Consider the following 19385-nt stretch of genomic DNA (forward strand, 5'->3'; position numbering starts at 1 on the left):
AAGAAGCAAGCTACCATTGCCCTCTCAACAACAAAAGCAGAATATGTTGCTGCTGCTGGATGTAGTACACAGATGCTCTGGATGAAAAGTCAGCTAGAAGATTATCAGATATATGAGAGCAACATCCCTATATTCTGTGATACTACTTCTGTTATTTGTTTATCTAAGAATCCTATCTTACATTCCAAAGCTAAACATATTGAGATCAAACATCACTTCATTAGGGACTATGTTCAGAAGGGTGTTCTATCTTTGAACTTTGTTGATACAGACCATCAATGGGCTGATATCTTTACAAAACCCCTTGCTGAAGATAGGTTTAAGTTCATTCTGAAGAATATCAGTATGGGTTTATGCCCAGAATGAGAAGATGAGAAGTTCTGATGTATGGATTAGTTCTGAAATGATCTTGTTTTATCTTCTTATAAGAAGTTCTGATGATGATCAATTAGTAGTTCTGATTCTGTTATCACTGACGTTTCATTATCTAAGTTGATTCAGAAGTTCTTTTAAAGCAAAACAGCTGTCACCAGCTTTCCAGATGCTGAACACGTGTTCACTATTTGGACAAGCATGCGTGCAGTTGAGGAGACGCCGCCCAAGGTAACTGCGCAAATTATTTCAAATGTTACATTATCTCTCCTAACGTCATTTCTCATTAAATGCAATTGATTTTTTGTTTTTCTGTAATCATATTCATTCAAACACACATTGCATTTCATTTCAAATCCGTCCCTATATAAACTCATCTTCACAACAATTCATCTCTTTACATTCTCTCTCTTCATTCATAGTCTCTTTCGTTCATCTCTCTTTTTCTTGCTTTGCTGCATAAACCCTAGTTCTAAACCGTATCTCAGAATCTCTTCATGCTTTCATCTTCAAGTTCACAATCTGAGATGACTTCAGCACATCTTGTTCATCGCAAATTTGGGTATTGTCCTCTGAAGACTTGTTCCATTCCGTATGGAGAACTAGAAGTTATGGCTGAAACAATGATATACTTTGAAAGTTTGATGGAACATGGTTTCAATCTTAAAGATACAATGATGTTTCAAGGATGGACAAACTACTTTTAGAGACTGGTGGGACCAGTTTATCCTCACTTGGTGTTAGATTTCTGGACACATGCGACAGTTACTCCAACTGCTATCATCTCCTTTGTTCTAGGGCATGAAGTTGTTGTAACAGAGAAAGTGATTAGGAAGCTTTATGATCTTGATGATTCAGAAGGAATCACATGTGCTATCCCTGGTAGAGTTGCTTGGGAGAAAGTTGATGAAGAACTGTCTGCTTTCAAAACTTCACCAAATCAAACTACTTTGTTGAAGCCGTTCTACAGAGTATGGGCTGAAATTCTTCTGGAAACCTTTTACCATAGAAAGAGATCTATTGTTGCTAAATATGTGAGTCAGGATCACAAGTATGCTCTCTTCTGCATTGGGAAAGGTACTAAGGTCTCTCTCTCAACTATTCTATTTCAACACTTGAAAATGAATATTGAAGAATCTAGAGATGAGGAGCGCAAGAAGTTTCCTGATTTCAAGAAGAACACTATTCCTCTTGCTAGAATGATCTCAGATATTCTGGTAGAGAGTGGGTTGATGGATACTCTGAGAACTGTTGGCACGCCAAAGTTCTTCACTGTCATTCAAGGACATGTTCTGAATGCCCTTGATCTCCAAAGGATGCTTCTGATTGAGGAGGTAACTTCTGCTCCAAGAATAATTCCAGATATTCTGACCAGAAGATCTCCTGTTGAGAACTTCTCACAACTGTTCAGAGAAGAGCTACACAAGTCTGTTAAGCGCTACTTGAAGACATGTGTCTTTGCTCAATCTTCTATTGATCCTACATGGATTCGCGGAAGAGTTCTTCCTTCTCTAGCTAAGTTGAAGAAGAAGGAACAGAAGAAGAAAGAAAAGAGACTAAAAAGAAAAGCTTCAGAAGTAGAATCAAATCCAGCAAAGAAGCCAAAGCTGTCCTATGATCCTTACAAGGTGAACTCCAAAGAATTTCAAGAGAAGCGCATTAGGGATTCTTTCCGTGCCTTGAGAGCTGCTCAATCCTCTCAGAATCAGCCTCTATCTTCTGAACCCCATAATACCTTCTCCATCCCAAACTGTTCTCAGCCACCTCCTTCAACATAAGTTCTGAACCCTGAACCACTAAATATCATTCCCCCAACACCTTCTGATATTCCATCTTCCTCAACCTTCACCACTGATTCTACACCTTCTCTATCCCATCTCTTACCCTCCAGAAAATCCAAACCCTATTGCCTTCTGTACCCTGACTACAAATTCACCTTCAATCCTCCTGAACCACCTATTGATATAGACTTTGAGCTGTTTAAGCTTAGCTTCAACAAGAGGATGGAAATCTTGAAAGCAGCATATGACTCCAAGCTGGATCAAACTGCTACTAAGAGATTATGGAGACTCTTTGGAAGGGATTTTCAGTTGGATGCTATGAACATCCAGAGAAGATGCGTTGCTGAAGCTTCTGGATCTTCTGGTTACTGCTTGGATCTTGATGATGGTAGGTACTATCATCCAATCAGAAATTGGAGATCTCTTGAGGAGAAGAAGTTCGTTGATGAGTTGGAAGATGAACCATGCCTGACTATGGTTGTTTGGAAGCCTTAGTATCCTGTTCTGACTGCAGATTTCCAATGGTTGTTCAATTGGCTAAGGGTGAATCCTTCTGAGGAAGCACCAGATATGGTCATTCCTGAAGTTATATACCCTTCAGAAGTTGATGCTCCCATTCCTCCAAAGAATCTGGCTGAGATTCTTCAAGCTCTGGAGAATGAAGATTCTGAGATCCCTGATCCAGAATATGCTGAAGATGCTTCTGAGTTAGACTCAGATGTTGAGATGGAAGATGCTGAGAATCATCCTGCTGAGGAAGTTCCTTTTCAGGAAAATCAAGATGATGTTCTCACATTAGATGATGCTGCTGATAATGCTATCCCACTGAATGCTGGTGGTGAAACTTTTGGTGAACCCTCTCGTTTAGAGAAAACTTTGGAGGCTCTTCAACAGAATCAAGATGTTCTTGCTTCTCGCCTGGATAAGCATGATGAAGCACATGAAGAGTTCAGAGCCTTCATGAAGAAATAGAATGAAAGCACTGCTGGGATTCACGACATGCTGGCCAAGATCATGTCTAAGCTAGGCTAGTCGTAGTCTTTTGAGTCTTAGTTGTCTCTTTGTTCTTGCATCTGTTTCCTCTGCATCTCCTTCTGTATCTTCTGATGAAATCATTGAATATTATCTTCTTCTCTCAATTTGTTTGTTTTTCATCTGAATCTTTTATGCTTTTTGATGTTATGACAAAAAGGGGGAGAAAATGTGATAATTGATTTGATTAACTATATCAGTGGCTGGGAGTAAGTCTCCACATTTCTAACAGAATTTGCAAGTTCTATGTCCTTGAGGTTTTTGTAGGATTGAAGACATTCTAAAAAGCTCAACATGAGAAGCAAAGACATGGGGAAAAGCAATTCTATATAGAAACATGCTCACTGGAAATTGAAGCAAGCTTAGTGTTGTGAAGCTTCAAGATCAGAAGCGAGAAGGAAGAATGTTTTGATATTCTCGTGGCAGAATATGCTCCAACACATTCTTATCCCTTATATGTTCTGATACAATTTTTTTTGTGATCTGATACATACTATATGCTCTGATACATATTTTATGTTCTGATTCATTCATGCCTTGACTCTTGTTGTCTAGTTTGTTTCTGAAACATTTCAGGATGTAGAGATGCTCTAATGATGCTCTGGTACATTCAAGAATGTTCTGATACAATCAAGCATGCAATGATTCTAGAGGAAATTAAAAGCTCTGAAGCTGTCCTATGGAAGCAAGAAGCAGAAGCTCTGAATGTTCTGAAGTTCTAGGCTTATGTGAACGTCTCAACTGAAATGGAAAATACTCAGGGAAGTCCTTTATTTATAAATTTCTTCCAGTATTTATTTCAGGGGGAGATTATTCATCTCAGGGGGAGATTGTTAATCTCAGGGGAGACATATTCACACACTATGTTTATATGCTTATGCTATAACTGTGTATTTGTCTTTAGCCATCTGATATTCTGATTGCAAATTCATATCAATTATATATGTTTTTGTCATCATCAAAAAGGGGGAGATTGTTAGAACAAGAATTGTTCTGATCAATATTCTTAGTTTTGATGATAACAATGTATATGAATTTTGTATAAGATAATGTGGTACTATAATCCTATGCAATTTCCATTTCAGGAAACATATAAAGAGTATGCACAAAATCAGCACAAGAAGCACTGACTCAGAAGGTTCAGCATGCAACATCAGAACATGCTCTGGCAAGACATCAGAAGATGGTCAAGCAGAATCAGAACATGGTCTATTGAAGCATCAGAAGAACTTGAGATCAGAAGCAGAAGCACTGAAGTTCTCATGGTATCACGTTAGAAGCACTTCAAGGTCAGAAGACAAGAAGATGCTCTGCACCAAGTTGTTTGACTCTGGTGATATTCAAACGTTGTTTATACAAAGATCAGATCAGAAGCAAGTACAAGATGGCAGGCTACGCTGACTGACAAAAGGAACGTTAGAAGCTATTAACGGCAAAGTCAGTTAAAGCAGGAAAAGCAAGGCTCGAGGTAGTTGACAAAAGAGTGAAACATTAAATGCAATGTTGTACAGATCATGCAACGCATTAAATGCTCCCAACGGTCATCTTCTCAAATGCCTATAAATAGAAGTTCTGATGAGAAGCTGAATACAACACTTTGCGCAAACATACAGAAACGCAGTCAAATTCAAAGCTCTCAAACTTCATCTTCAACCTCACTTCATTACTGTTGTAATTTCTTAGTGAGATTAAGCTTAAACTTTAAGAGAAATATCACAGTTGTGATTATAGCTTTTAAAAAGCATTGTATAACTCTTGTAAGAATTTGTTTACATTCATTTGTAAAGAACTAGAGGAGATCAAGTTGTGATCGAATTCTCTAGGAAGTCTTATAGGGTATCTAAGCATTGTGTTCCTAGAGTGATCAGGTTGTGATCAGAATACTCTAGAAGACTTAGAGGGTATCTAAGTGGAAAACCATTGTAATCTTGTGTGATTAGTGGATTAAATCCTCAGGTGAGGTAAATCACTCTAAGGGGGTGGACTAGAGTAGTTTCGTTAATAACAAACCAGGATAAAAATATTGTGTTCATTGTTTTTATCTTAAGAGTTTTTAAAGTCACACTTATTCAAACCCCCCCCCTTTCTAAGTGTTTTTCTATCCTTCACTGCGTTTCTTAGGCGTTGACTCTGGTTATGGGAAGGACTGGATGGTGGAGATCTAAAGGGATATCATGGCCAATGTAGGTATGCTGCACTGAATCTGTAGATAAAAATTGCAAAAACATAAAATGCCCTCGGTGTGACTCGAACCCAGGACATTCTATTTACCAATATATTCACGTTTCCAGTTGTGCCACAATTGCTAGCTGTTAAGGAATCACACTCAAATTAATAAAAAAAAGAAATGCTAATTAAATGAGAAAGTTAAAACAAAGTCAATTGGGGCTCGCGGCCTTCACATATGAGCCAATGGAATGAGGGAAGAGAAGAATTCTTTGTTTACTGGCCAATGGCAATTGCGCATGTGCTAGAGAGAGAAGAATGGGATTTGACCAGCCATTTGGGAACGCACACGTGTCTGGTGTGGGGCTTCTCATTCTTCGTCTTCTTTGCAGAATTTACCTGCGGATTCTGCTTCGGCATTTGCTGTGAAAGTACCTGCGGTTTCAATGGATTCGAAGCTTCTCTATTTTCACGACTCTGAACCTGCAAAAACGATGAACACACCAAACAAAGAACAACCCAGATCCCTTAAATGGAACATCACGAACCCAATGGTATTGTTTTCATGGCCTGCAAACGCCTGCACTCGCGAAAACGAAGAGGGTAACCTCTTTTGCCCTAACAATGGTGAATCAATTTCCAACCATGAAAAACCTGGTACGATTCACAGGAAGCTAGTAGCACTGTTAGTTTCGATTAAAACACCATTTAAATTAATATATGCGTTCAAGAAATAAGGTACAAAATATGGTTTATGCATGGATCGATGAAGAGTATTTTAGCCACGGTTTTGGATCCATACTTACCTTACAATGTCTCAGGAATAAGTTTGAGCGTCTGGAAATTCTTGAGAAAGGTTGCAAAGTGAGTTCTTGTATGCCCTAGCTTGTTAGAAAATTTTGAGAGCTTTGACTATGGTTTTTGAGGCTGACAATCCTTATTTTTTCGTCCCCTTGCTGAACATGTGCTTGAGAATATATAATGACTCATATTAGGGCAAAAGGAATGGAAAGAAACAAGTTATTGGAAAAGATTGAAATTTGATTTGAAAATAATATTCATTCTTTCCAATTTTGCTCCTTGCAAATCTTTTAACGTTTTCCCTTGATTTTAATCTCCATATATTTCTCAATATTGGATAGAAAATTAATCTCAATCCAATCTTTGATTATTTTCATTATTTCATTCCATTTAATTTGAATTTAGGGTTAATGAACTTTTTGGTCCCTCTAAATATTGCAGATTTCGTTTTTAGTCCCTCCAAAATTTTCCTTTAAGAAATCGTCCCTTCAAAATTTTCCGTCTAAACTATTGGTCCCTAACGTCAAATTTGCTAGAGATTAGCTACGACTTTAGCCACCGATTAGCTACGAAATTTGATGTTAGGGACCAATAGTTAGGAAGAAAAATTTTGAAGGGACGATTTCTTGAAGGAAAATTTTGGAGGGACTAAAAACGAAATTTGAAATATTTAAAGGGACGAAAAAGTTCATTAACCCTTGAATTTAAGTGATTAAATTCAAAATAAAAATAAAATAAAAATAATAAAAATGTATATAAGGGCCTATGGGTCGTGGATGGTCTATTGATCAAGTTTGGATCAAAAGAAATTGGGCCCATTTGGAACAAAATTGATTTTGGCAAATATTTTCCTTCATGCACTTCTTCAAAAATGTCCAACTTGTGCAACTTGTATCTTGCTCAAATTTTAATCTTTTTGAATGTTCTTAGACTTTTTAGAAAGCTCAAAGGGTCCTTTAGACACTCCTTTTGGTTTCATCTTCATTGAAGTCTCCATTTTCATGTACACTTCTTTGCAAAAAGATGACTTTTTGTTGATTTTTAGAAGGACCTATAATGTATTAACTCATATCTCTCAAATGAAGAATTTTTTGACTTGGCTTGTTAGAGACAAAGTTGTAGAGAATTCAATTTCTTTCAAAATGAGCTTTGGATGGGAAATTTTTGACGTTCCATGTGAAAGTTATGGCTGGTCAAAGTTCGGTTGACTTTTAGTCCAAAAACCCTAATTTAGAAACCTCGGGTTTTGTTGATTTCTGATCTTTCCTTGATGAATCATGATCAATACTTGATCACATGATGAATGATACTTCAAGGTGAGAATGTTGAAAAAAAATCAGGAACTTTGACTGTGATTTAATCATAGTTTGACTTTTAGGTCAAACTATGATGATTATTGATCGCTTAGGTCATTGAGTGAGCAATCTTTTGAATCAGGGCTTGAAACTTGGCATGAGGGAACTTTGAATCATATGAGAGATCATGGAATCCACTTGGGATATCAGAAGTTCAAATTCCTTGATTAAATTAGAAACCCTAATTTAGAGGCTGTTGTTTAGGAGAGAGACTGCATGCTTTCTTCTTGTATATCTTTGAGCATTTGAAAGTCAGATGGACTGAAATATGAATAAATATGTTGGGCAAATTTTGGGGTATGACAGAGGTGAACAACATTGGTGTTGAACTTTTTCTGAGATGATGTCTCTTGACACGTGTAACATGGTGCTGAAGTGGACTGCTCAACCAAGTCATAACTTCCAAAATATTTTATGTTTCAAACTTTCCCCTTTTGGAAATTTCCAATTTCAACTACCTTCCACTTTTGGTAAATTTTGCATTTTCTTGATTTTATTTATTTCCTTTGACTTTACTTGACTAATTTTCATCCCTCATTCAATATTGGACAGTTGACCTTTACATTGACCAAAAAGTCAATTGTTCTGATTTTTCCCAATTCTTGATGAATTTTCTGATTAATCAGCTTCCAACCAATGGAAATCAATTGAATGCTTCCACATATATCCCATGAAATCTCTCATTATAAAATCAGCTCCTGATTAATGTGTTGACCAAAAAGTCAACTGTTGTTGACTTTGGTCTAAAACCTAATTCAGGGAGACCAGATGAATTCCCAGCTTGTACATTTCAACCAATGCCTTGGATTGAAGATGAGGAAACCTTAATTCAAGAAAAAAACTTCAAAATCAGGATGATGCCACCTGGTTAGACCTCAAATCCCTTCCTTTTGGTCGAGAAATCTCTGCAGTTGAAAGCTCTTTCTTGCCATCCCTTGAATAATATCAATGATATGAATGCATGCATTAAGCCATGACCTAAATGAAGCATGTTTACGAATTGTAAGCCAGATAAATAGGGTAGGACAAATTTGGGGTATGACACCTGCCCCTATTTAATCGTCTTAAACCTGAATGCAATATTGGTGTCGGCCTTTCGAACTTTCAAGGTAGAAGGGGATTAAATACCAAGACCTGGAATTTGTCCTGAAAAGATGGTGTGAGTATTATCCTTTTTTTTTATATCTGCTGGGGAAAGAGAATTTTTTTTGTTTTTTTATGGGGAAAATTATGGTAAGTAACTGTAATTGAATGGTGAAAACTTGTAACGTGGTAATGGTGCCAATACAAGGTTCTTAAGGGGAGTGATTGTTTCATGAGACAGTGGTTGAAAAATATAGGTTTGATAGAGAGATAAGATCTACGGGCGATCTATGATCCTGCAATATGAGATGAAGGTAACATGGACGAGTGTTTGAATCAATACGGACGAGTATTGAAGGAAGATATGGACGAGTATTTCATGAAGATACGGACGAGTATCATAAGGATTAACACAGATGAGTGTTTGGATCAATACGTACGAGTATCAAATGAATAACATAGATGAGTGTTTGGATCAATACGGACGAGTATCAAATGAATAACACAGACGAGTGTTTGGATCAATACGGACGAGTATCGAAGGAGGATATGGACGAGTAACGAGGGAAATAACACGGACGAGTGTTTGGATTAATACGGATGAGTATTGAATGGAGATACGGATGAGTATCGAAGTAAGATACGTACGAGTATCAAAAGAAGATACGAACGAGTATAAAAAATATTAACACGGACGAGTGTTTGGGTCAATACGGACGAGTATCGAAAGAAGATACAAACGAGTATCGAGGAAAATAACACGGACGAGGTTTTGGGTCAATACAGACGAATATTGAAGGAAGATAGGGACGAGTGTCAGAAGGATAACACGGACGAGTGTTAGGGTCAATACGGACGAGTATTGAAGGAAGATACGGACGAGTATCGAGGAAAATAACACGGATAAGTGTTTGGGTCAATACGGACAAGTATTGAATGAAGATACGGACGAGTATCAAAAGAATAACACGGACGAGTGTTTGAATCAATACAGACGAGTATTGAAGGAAGATACGAAAAAGTATCGGAAAATAACACGGACGAGTGTTTTGGAAAGCTGCAAACAATAAGATGCTTAACAGATGGACTCATTGGGGATTGGGAATACCAGGTATTGGCACCATGGCTTGAGAAGGTTTGTCATGTGATAGGAGATATCAATCGGGGTTTGTAAGGCTAACATTCTCTGTGGGGACGTATCGTTGTCTCGATTGAGCGCTGATCCTGATTATCTGGCTTATGCTTCGTATGCATGGTTTGAATTTTTCCATGGCGTAATGATCCACTTTCACGGATATGCTACGCTTTTGAGGATGCAATGCTATATGCAATGAATACTATATGCAGGAATAATGAGGCATTGATATGGTGAAGGAGCAGGATCATTGGGGTCTGTTGCTTGCAGTCTTGAGCTACCAATACGAATCGGTGTCTGAAACCCTGCAGTACCAAAGATTATTGGTAACTGCGCTGAGGGTTGAAATGTAGCTTTACTAGAAAAGGAGTGACTTGGTATGACTTTCTCTACATCCTGAACTTCTAGGGGATCTTGAGCTTGAGGAGATTCCCTCAATTCACCATGTTGAGGAGCGGACATGGACTTCTTCATGTGCCCCATGCTTCTTAGTGCTGACGAGTCATGTGCTCAAACTTTTACGGGGGGATGATGACGGCCTTTGCAGTACGACATGGGTCAAGATGACCAGTAGGATTTGATACCTGCATGGAATACAACATATGGATGTGATGGCGTTCCCTTGGGATGCTTTCATGTTCATGTAAAAGTCATGTTTCGTTTTTTAGCTTGTGATTATTATTCCCCAAAGTTTTCAATGAAATGTTTAATAACAAATTAAATCATATTTCGCATATGAAAAATGAAAAATAGCAGAGAAAACTTTTAGCAAAAGGATCATTTTATTGATGGCACGCCTATGAATAGGCCTTTGTACAAGGAAGCAACTCCTAAACGAGGTAGTTGCAAAAAGAAATAAAAACACAATAGGCAAAATGGCAAAAAGAAATGCTTCAATTTCCATTAAAACTGATATTGCTACAGTTCCCATATCCTTGATTGTCTCAATGCTTTGCTTCGGAAGAGTAGTTGTTGAATTGATCCGTCTGTTGCCAAGGGCGTGCAATGATGTTTGTGAAGAGTATTCAGACTACAGTTGCTCGCTTTTGATCCCTAATTTTTATCTGGATCGCCCTTTCGGGTTTTCAATTCAGCGGGATACCCTTTTTTGCCTAAGTCGCCCTTTCGGGTTTTCAACTTAGCGGGTTATTCTTTTTTTTATCCCTAACTTTTGCCTGGACTTTTTCTTTTTTATGTCTACCGGGATGCCCATTATTGCCTAAGTTGCTCTTTCGAGTTTTCAACTTGGCGGGTCATTTATGCGTAGTATTTTTTACTGAGTCTGAATTGACTGGAAGTGGAACGTCTTCCTCATCCATTTTTGTCAGGATTAAAGCACCCCCTGAGAAGGCTTTCTTCACGATGTATGGTCCCTTATAGTTGGGAGTCCATTTGCCCCTTGGGTCGGTGTGAATTGGCAGGACCTTCCTTACAACCAGGTCACCTGTGTGGAATTCTCGAGGCTGAATCTTCTTGTCATACGCTTTCTTGATCCTCTTTTGATACAAATGACCATGGCAAATAGAAGATAAGCGTTTCTCCACAGTTAAATTGAGATGGTCAAGCCTCGTCTGAATCCATTATGTTTCATCAAGTTTGGCATCCATCAAGACTCTCAACAAAGGGATTTCCACTTTGATGGGAAGTACAGCTTCCATTCCATAGACAAGAGAGAAGGGAGTTGCCCCAGTTGAAGTACGAACTGAATTTCTGTAGCCATGCAGGGAAGAGGGTAACATTTCATGCCAATCCTTATATGTTCTAACCATTTTCTGGACAATCTTTTTTATGTTCTTGTTAGCAGCTTCGACTGCGCCGTTCATCTTCGGCCGGTAGGGTGAGGAATTATGGTGTTCCATCTTGAACTCTTCGCACAACTCCTTCATCATTTTGTTGTTAAGATTGGAACCATTATTAGTGATGATTTTGTTTGGAACCCTATAACAGCATATGATCTCTTTTTTGATGAAGCGAGTGACGACTTGCTTGGTTACGTTCTTGTAAGAAGCGGCTTCAACCCATTTGGTGAAGTAGTTGATAGCAACAAGGATAAATCTGTGTCCATTTGAAGCTTGTAGCTCAATCCGTCCAATCATATCAATGCCTCACATAGCGAAGGGCCATGGTGACGTCAAGACATTCAAAGGATTATGCGGAACATGAATTCTGTCTGCATACACTTGACATTTGTGGCACTTCTTTACATACACATAGCAATCTCTTTCCATTGTCATCCAATAATACCCTGCTCGTAGGATTTTCTTGGCCATAGAATGCCCACTGGCATGAGTTCCAAAGGAGCCCTCGTGGATTTCTTGTATGATCGATTCTGCTTCGTGTCTATCCACGCATCTGAGAAAAACCGAATCATAGTTTCTTTTGTAAGAATTTGGATGCTAACCTTCGAAACATTCGCTTATCACCAATCGTAGCATCTTCAAGGTACTCTTGCTTTTCAATGTACCTCTTGATGTCGAAATACCACGGCTTTTCATCATACACATCCTCAGTGATGAGACAATGAGCAGGGAATACATGTGCAGGCTCTTTGTAATGAAGAATTCTTATGATGGGCGCATGATTAGGATAACTGACTTTGAACATTGCTGCCAAGGTAGCTAAAGCATCCGCCAGTTGATTTTCCTCTCGAGGGATATGATTGAAGGTGGTTTCTTCAAAAGCGGGCAACATCTCAAAGATATAGTCCCTGTAAGGAACTAAATTGGGGTGCCGTGTCTCCAAATCACCTCGTATCTGATGTATGACTAAGGCAAAGTCCCCATAAACTTCAAGGATCTTAATTCTCATATCAATGGCTGCCTCGACCCCCATTACTCGAGCTTCGTATTCTGCGACATTATTCGTGCAATCAAAACAAATTCTGGCTGTGAAAGGAATGTGAGTCTGGCGAGGAGAAGTCAAAACTGCCCCAATGCCATGACCCATAGCATTTGATGCGCCATCGAACGTGAGAGTCCATCACTACCTTGGTTCGGGTCCTTCATCATCATCTAGTTTCACGATATCCTCATCAGGAAAGTCAAACTTCATTTATTGGTATTCTTCTAATGGCTGATGAGCAAGATGATCTGCAAGAATACTACCTTTGATGGATTTTTTTGTGACATACTGAATATCATACTCTGATAAAAGCATTTGCCACCGTGCTAGTCTGCTTGTAAGTGGTGGATTTTCAAAGATGTACTTTATCGGATCCATTTTTGAGATTAATAAGGTAGTGTGAGTCAACATATACTGTCTCAGTCAGCGAGCGACCCATGCCAAAGCGCAGCAAGTTTTCTCGAGTAGTGAGTGTCATACCCCAAAATTTGCCCATACTATTTCTCTGGTACAAATTCAAATCAATACACAAAGCTCCTAGACATATCCTCCTACACAAAGGCTCTGAACTAGGGTTTTGTGGACCTCCGTTTCCGGCCATACCTCTCGCAGAGAGATACGTGAACTGACTCTTTTTATTGTTTCTGCTTTCGCATTTTTTTGAAAATTCAGAGAGTCGCCACCGACCTTTTATTTTATCCAATTAAGGAAAGGTTTATAAAAGACACAGAAAAAAGACCTTTAAGAAATTCTGGGTAAGGGGGTAGGTTATACAAAGGGAAGGTGTTAGCACCCTTTGTATCCATGGTTATCCATGGGCTCTTAATTTGCTTAGCTCACTTGTTTTCAATTGCTCTGAAATACTTGCATGTGATTTGAAATACCTTTGTAAATTGAATTTGTAATGATCCTTGTGCGGATGTATACAAAGTGTTTTTATCTTTCAAAAGATGTTTTTGGAAAAAGAACGTTAACTTCGTAATGATCCTTGTTTGGATGTATACAAAGTATTGTCTTTTTTGGAAAGTTTATTTTGAAAAACAATAGTGTATGAGAATTTTGTTTGATTTGATTTGAGCAAGCAAATTAGGAGGTCTACCCTGAGTTGTAAGGTCTTTATCCTATTTCCTTTAAAAATCTATCCTTTCACCGGATATAAACAAAAGGTTCGATTTTGTACTCGAAACAGTAAAATTTGACTTTGATTTTGAAAAGAATGAGAAAGGGGTTACCTTAAGAGGTGCAAGTGTGATTGTGTTTGAATTCAGATATTTTATCTTTTGAAGTTAGTGATCTAACGGTTCAATTTTATCTCTGACATACACGCAGTTTATATGTGCTGGAATTTAAAAATGCGGAAATGTAAAATGCGGAAAGTAAATCTACGCTATTACATCGATTTGCAGGAAATGTAAACTATGCCTATTTACATGAATTTAGCAACCTATACATTTATCTAGGAATTTTAAATAGCAAGAAAATAAAGACATGTTTTTAAATTTTTTTATGATTTATTTTAATTATGATTAATGCATGATTAATTAAAATAAAATGAGGAAAAAGGATGAATATAAAATTTAAACCTAAAATTTAAGTTCAAAATATGTTCAAAATGTTTGTTAATTAATTTAAAAAACAAAACTAATTTTTTTTGAGTTTTTGAAATTGATTAGAAATTTATTAAGTTAATTAATATATAATTATACAAATAATTACACAAATAATTAAAACTTGAAGAAAAAATTATTCAAAATATGTACAAAAATTAGTTTATAATATATAAACAATATTTAATATAAAGAACAATTTTTTTTATGATTTTTTTGATTGGTTGAAATAATTAAAAAGCAAATATATAAATATATACCAATTAATTATGCAAAATATTTAAATTATGAAGAAAAATAAAATATTTTTATATCAGAAAATAATATATTATTTTAGCAACCTAAAAATATTTTTTTTGGATTTTTTAAAACTATTTTTAATTAATTTAACAAAGAAATTAAAATAAAATAGAAAATAAAAGGATAATAATCAGGTGTGATGGTTTATGAGGGAACATGGTGTGGTTGCGTGTTGTGATGCGTTGGATTGAAAATTTAATGAGATCTGATGGCTCAGGTTTTGAGGCACATGGCATAATGATAGGACTTCACGCACTGAATCAGAGATTTTTTTAAAAAACGCGCCCGCGCTATATCCAATGAGGTGAAGACACCTCATCGTCTTCAACCTCCAGCCAGCATCTTTAACAGCGTTTTTGTAATAAAAGCGCTGTAATAGATACTTCCTAAACCTGCAAAATAGCGAATAGGGTCAAACGTGAAAATAAATTTGGCGCGAGATGTCCATTTGATTCGTCTAGTCCATACGAATTCAATGGTACCACTTAGAACCTTTGATTTTGCCTATTTCAGAAAGCCCTAATTTTGAAATTATGAACCCTAAAATGGTGGTTCTTCGTATGAGTGTCCAAACTTCAATTAAGTTTCCAGAAATGACTAGGACCTCAATCTAAACACAAATATATGTCTACATCTTGCTAGATATGCGTGTGTTATGAGATATAAGTTGGTTTTAGTTTGAACAAACCGTGGCTTGTGTAGCTCGATTTGTGAGGTTTCAAGACTTAGAAATGATTGGAATATGTTCAGTGATGCTTGAGGAAGGTATTAGAATGTTTAGTTTGTATGGAAAGTGACTGGAATTCAAAATTCGAATTTGAGATTTCTTTGAAAAATTTAAGTGATTACAAGTGTGTTACAAGCAGAATTCTGGCTATGATTTCGTGTCTTTTTGATTGTGAAGTGTTATAGCCTTTATATAGACTATGTTGTGCTTAGAATTGAAGCCAAGAAGCCTTTAGTTGCCTTTGTTGAATTCTTGATTTTTTTATATTAAAACCTTTGAATTGTTGACCAAGTCTTGCTTCCCTTCAATGCTCTTGCCTTGTACCTCAATCCTCTGCAAAAAATTGAAGATTCTTGGATGACTCATGCTTAGATTGTAAGCTATCCATTATCCATCCATTTTTCCTTTTTATTTAATCTTAAAATAAGATAAAATTAAGCCAAAAATGGATAAAAATGGTATGGGCTTAGTCTTGGTCGTGGGAGGCCCATAATATTATGGCAAACATGTTTGAACCATGAAATCTTGGCCCCATTTGGAAAAAATGCATTTTTGAGCAATGTTGGTTTTATGCACTTTCCCAAAATTTACCCAACTTCAACAAGGTGTAAATCCCTCAATTTTTGTCATATGAAGGAGATCTTGCACTTTTTGGAAACCTCAAAGAGTCCTCTAACCAATTCCTTTAGTCTCATGTCAATATTATTTTTGATGCTCCTTGTGTGTCCTTTTGAAAAAAGTGTCTTTTTGTTGACTTTGAAAATGACCTGTAATGTCTTTGTTCATATTTTTCAAATGGTGAATGTGATGACCATGGGATCAATTGAATTTGAAAGATAATTGAATTTCCTTCAAAATGAGCTTTGGTTTGAATTTTTTGGATGAAGGATGAGAGAGTTATGACCAGTCAAAGTTGAGTTGACTTTTCAGGCAAAAACCCTAATTTTGAATCTTAGGGTTTTGTTGATTTTTGATCTTTCCTTGATGAATTATGATCATCCAATGATCAAATGATGAATCCTTTGAAAAAATATGGACTTTGACAAAAAATTTCATTTTTGACTGTCTGTTGACTTTTTTGGTCAAACGGGTCGTCTGTTGACTGTTTGAGCTGCTGACGGTGCGTCTGAGTGAATTGAAGTCTGAAAATTTGTGTGATGGTACTTTGAGATATATGGATGTCCATGAAATCCATTTGAGGTCTCAAAAACTTGTTTCTCCTGTAAAAACAAGAAAACCCTAGTCAGGGACTGTTTGTGTAGGAGACAGTTAAGCGTACCTGATTTTTGTGCAGTGTTGAGTCTCTGCTAATCATGTGATATTCAGAAGACTTCTAGGACAAAAATCTTGGAATTTTGAATTGTGAAAGATTGATTTGATTGATGGTACAAAACACTGAGAATTGTACTACCAGCAGTTTGACTGTCAACCGACTGTTCATGTGTTGATGTAGCAGTTAGAGTGAAAAATCAACAGTCAAAGTTAATTTTCTTTTTGTTGTTTTTGTTTTATGTGAAAAATGAAAGTTTATTTACATGACATGTTAAAAAACACAGACATAATAAATAACTAATATTTACTGTACGCGAGCAACATTACCGATAATAATCTTGAACATCATTTAATGCACAGAAAAATGAATATTTAACTAGCAGAAAACACACAAAATATTATCTGAATATTTAAGCAACATTATGACAAATAGTACAACATTTAATACTGACAGTACAAATATTACATACTATATTGAACAGTACGACGAATAAACGGTACATTTAAGAAATAAGAAATACGGCAAACTTTAAGAATGACGATTAATAACCCATGCTACAAATAATAACATGTAGATGATTGGGAGTGCAAGCATCCCAGGTCCACAGTGTTCCGGGCTACGTTGACAGAAAAAGGACATGATCACCGTAGCAATGGTGATGACCATAAGAAAACACGTTTCCCACCACTTCGCCATTTTGTCGGGGAAGAAGAAAGGATGGATATGAAGTAAGAATTTGAGAGATGAATTAGAATTTGATGTGAGATTTTATGGAAAAATGAGAGGTATTTATAGAATGGAAAGAAGGATAGAGACGTTGGGGAATGAAGTGATTCCGTACAAAAGGGATATTTTGAGTGGAAGTAAGATTTGAAAGAAAGTGTATGATAGTGTTGGGAAAAAAAGAGATGTATAGGATAAAGTTAGGATTTGATTTTTTGAAAAAGAGATTTGAAAAGATTTTTGAAAATAAGGGAATATAGTACAAAAATTAATGGGAAACAATAGATAATAATAATCTACTTGTTACCAGTACAGTCTGAGTTTCCTGATTCTGCGCCTGCAAAAGATTTAACTCTGTACCAATTGTGTCAGTACTATTTATCTGTAAATAAATAAATAGCATGTGTGAAGTAATAAACAGTATTTGGCGTTCGCGTAAGAATAAATTCAACTGCAAGCCAAAATACTGTATAAGAAAAATTCTAAAAACTAAGTATTTCACATGTCAGGATATTTATTGAAATAAAAAATCCATGATTATGTGAGACTCTTAATTTTTAGATTGGAGTTTTCTTGAAAAAAGATGCGGGCAAATTTTCGGGTATAACAGTTGCCCCTATTCAATCTTCTTAAACCTGAAGAGATTGTCTGAAATCTGAAGGTGGAAGATGATTGAATATTTAGATGCCCTGAAAATTTTCACTTACCTTGATCAGAAGAGATGTTGGAAGTTGCATTTGAATGTCGTGTGCGAAATGTTGTTGGCAGATTGAAACATTACCTGAGATGGGCTTTCAGATGCCACCCGGCAATTGTGTTGATGGTTTGTTCATCAGAATGAATCCATTGATTATATCTTGATGAAGGATTTGAAAGTCTTTGCGTTGATTGTTTCGGAACCTCCAAGGTTACCGCTTTAAGTCTTGGAGGATGATTGTTACGGAACTTGTCCAAAGTTCTTCCGATCTAGATTTTAGAAGTTGATCATTGTGGAAGCGTCTGAGGTATCAGCTTTAGATCTTAGATGTTAGATCGTTCTGGAACCGTCTGAGGTATCAGCTTTAAATCTTTGATGGTAGATCGTTCTGGAACCGTCTGAGGTATCGACTTTAGATCTTTGATGGTAGATCGTTCTGGAACCGTCTGAGGTATCGACTTTAGATCTGTGATGTTAGATCGTTTTGGAACCGTCTGAGGTATCAGCTTTAGATCTTCGATGCTAGATCGTTCTGGAACTGTCTGAGGTACCAGCTTTAGATCTTCGATGCTAGATCGTTCTGGAACCGTCTGAGGTATCGACTTAAGATCTGTGATGCTAGATTGTTCTGGAACCGTCTGAGGTATCGACTTTAGATCTTCGATGGTAGATCGTTCTGGAACCGTCTCAGGTATCGACTTTAGATCTGCGATGTTTGTTTTTGAGTTGGTAAGTGATCAGAATGAATCTTCGGCTTGATTATATCTGAGAGAACCGTTCATGGAATTCAGGTGAACACTGCATGTGATTGAGAACATCTTTGTTGAAGATATCCGTCTACCTGAAAAATCAAGTTATTGATATGCAATGTTTATGATGCATGTAATGTGAGATATTCTCGAGCTAAAGGAGAAATATGCATGTTATGTTGTGTATGAATATGCGCATGATGCATGATGTGTGATATATGATATATGATGTATGATGTATGAATATGAATATGATGTGTGAATATGATGTATGATGTATGATATGTGATATATGACTTGAGCGTGTCAAGCTTCTGGTTTGAAGGTAAATCTCCGATAGCCATCTGGATATGACTATATTGTGATGATCTCTTGTCTTGTTTGAGTACCCTCGGCTGGGGGATAAGACTTCTTTGAGGACCATGGTACTCTATTGAAGGATCTTTGACTACCGCTTGGGAATGAAAGGTAGTTGGAAGTTCTGATTTTGATGCCCTTTTATGTGGGAATGAGGAAAATGCATAATCCTCCGATGCACTATCTGACCAAGTCCCGGTGTGGAGATCACACCTTCTAAGGATAGTAATCTGGAACAACCCTGCTGGGGGATAAGACTTCTTTTGGAGAGAAAATCTTATTGAGGAATTTGCTGAGAAGTGTGTTTCTCTTAGGGATTTTTCTTCTGATGGGATGATGTCCAGATGATTGGGACATTACCTGAATGCTATTCCTGTTTTTCCTGG

This window comes from Vicia villosa, unplaced genomic scaffold (assembly GCF_029867415.1).
Source record: "Vicia villosa cultivar HV-30 ecotype Madison, WI unplaced genomic scaffold, Vvil1.0 ctg.001788F_1_1, whole genome shotgun sequence".
NCBI classification, from domain to species: Eukaryota; Viridiplantae; Streptophyta; class Magnoliopsida; order Fabales; family Fabaceae; genus Vicia; species Vicia villosa.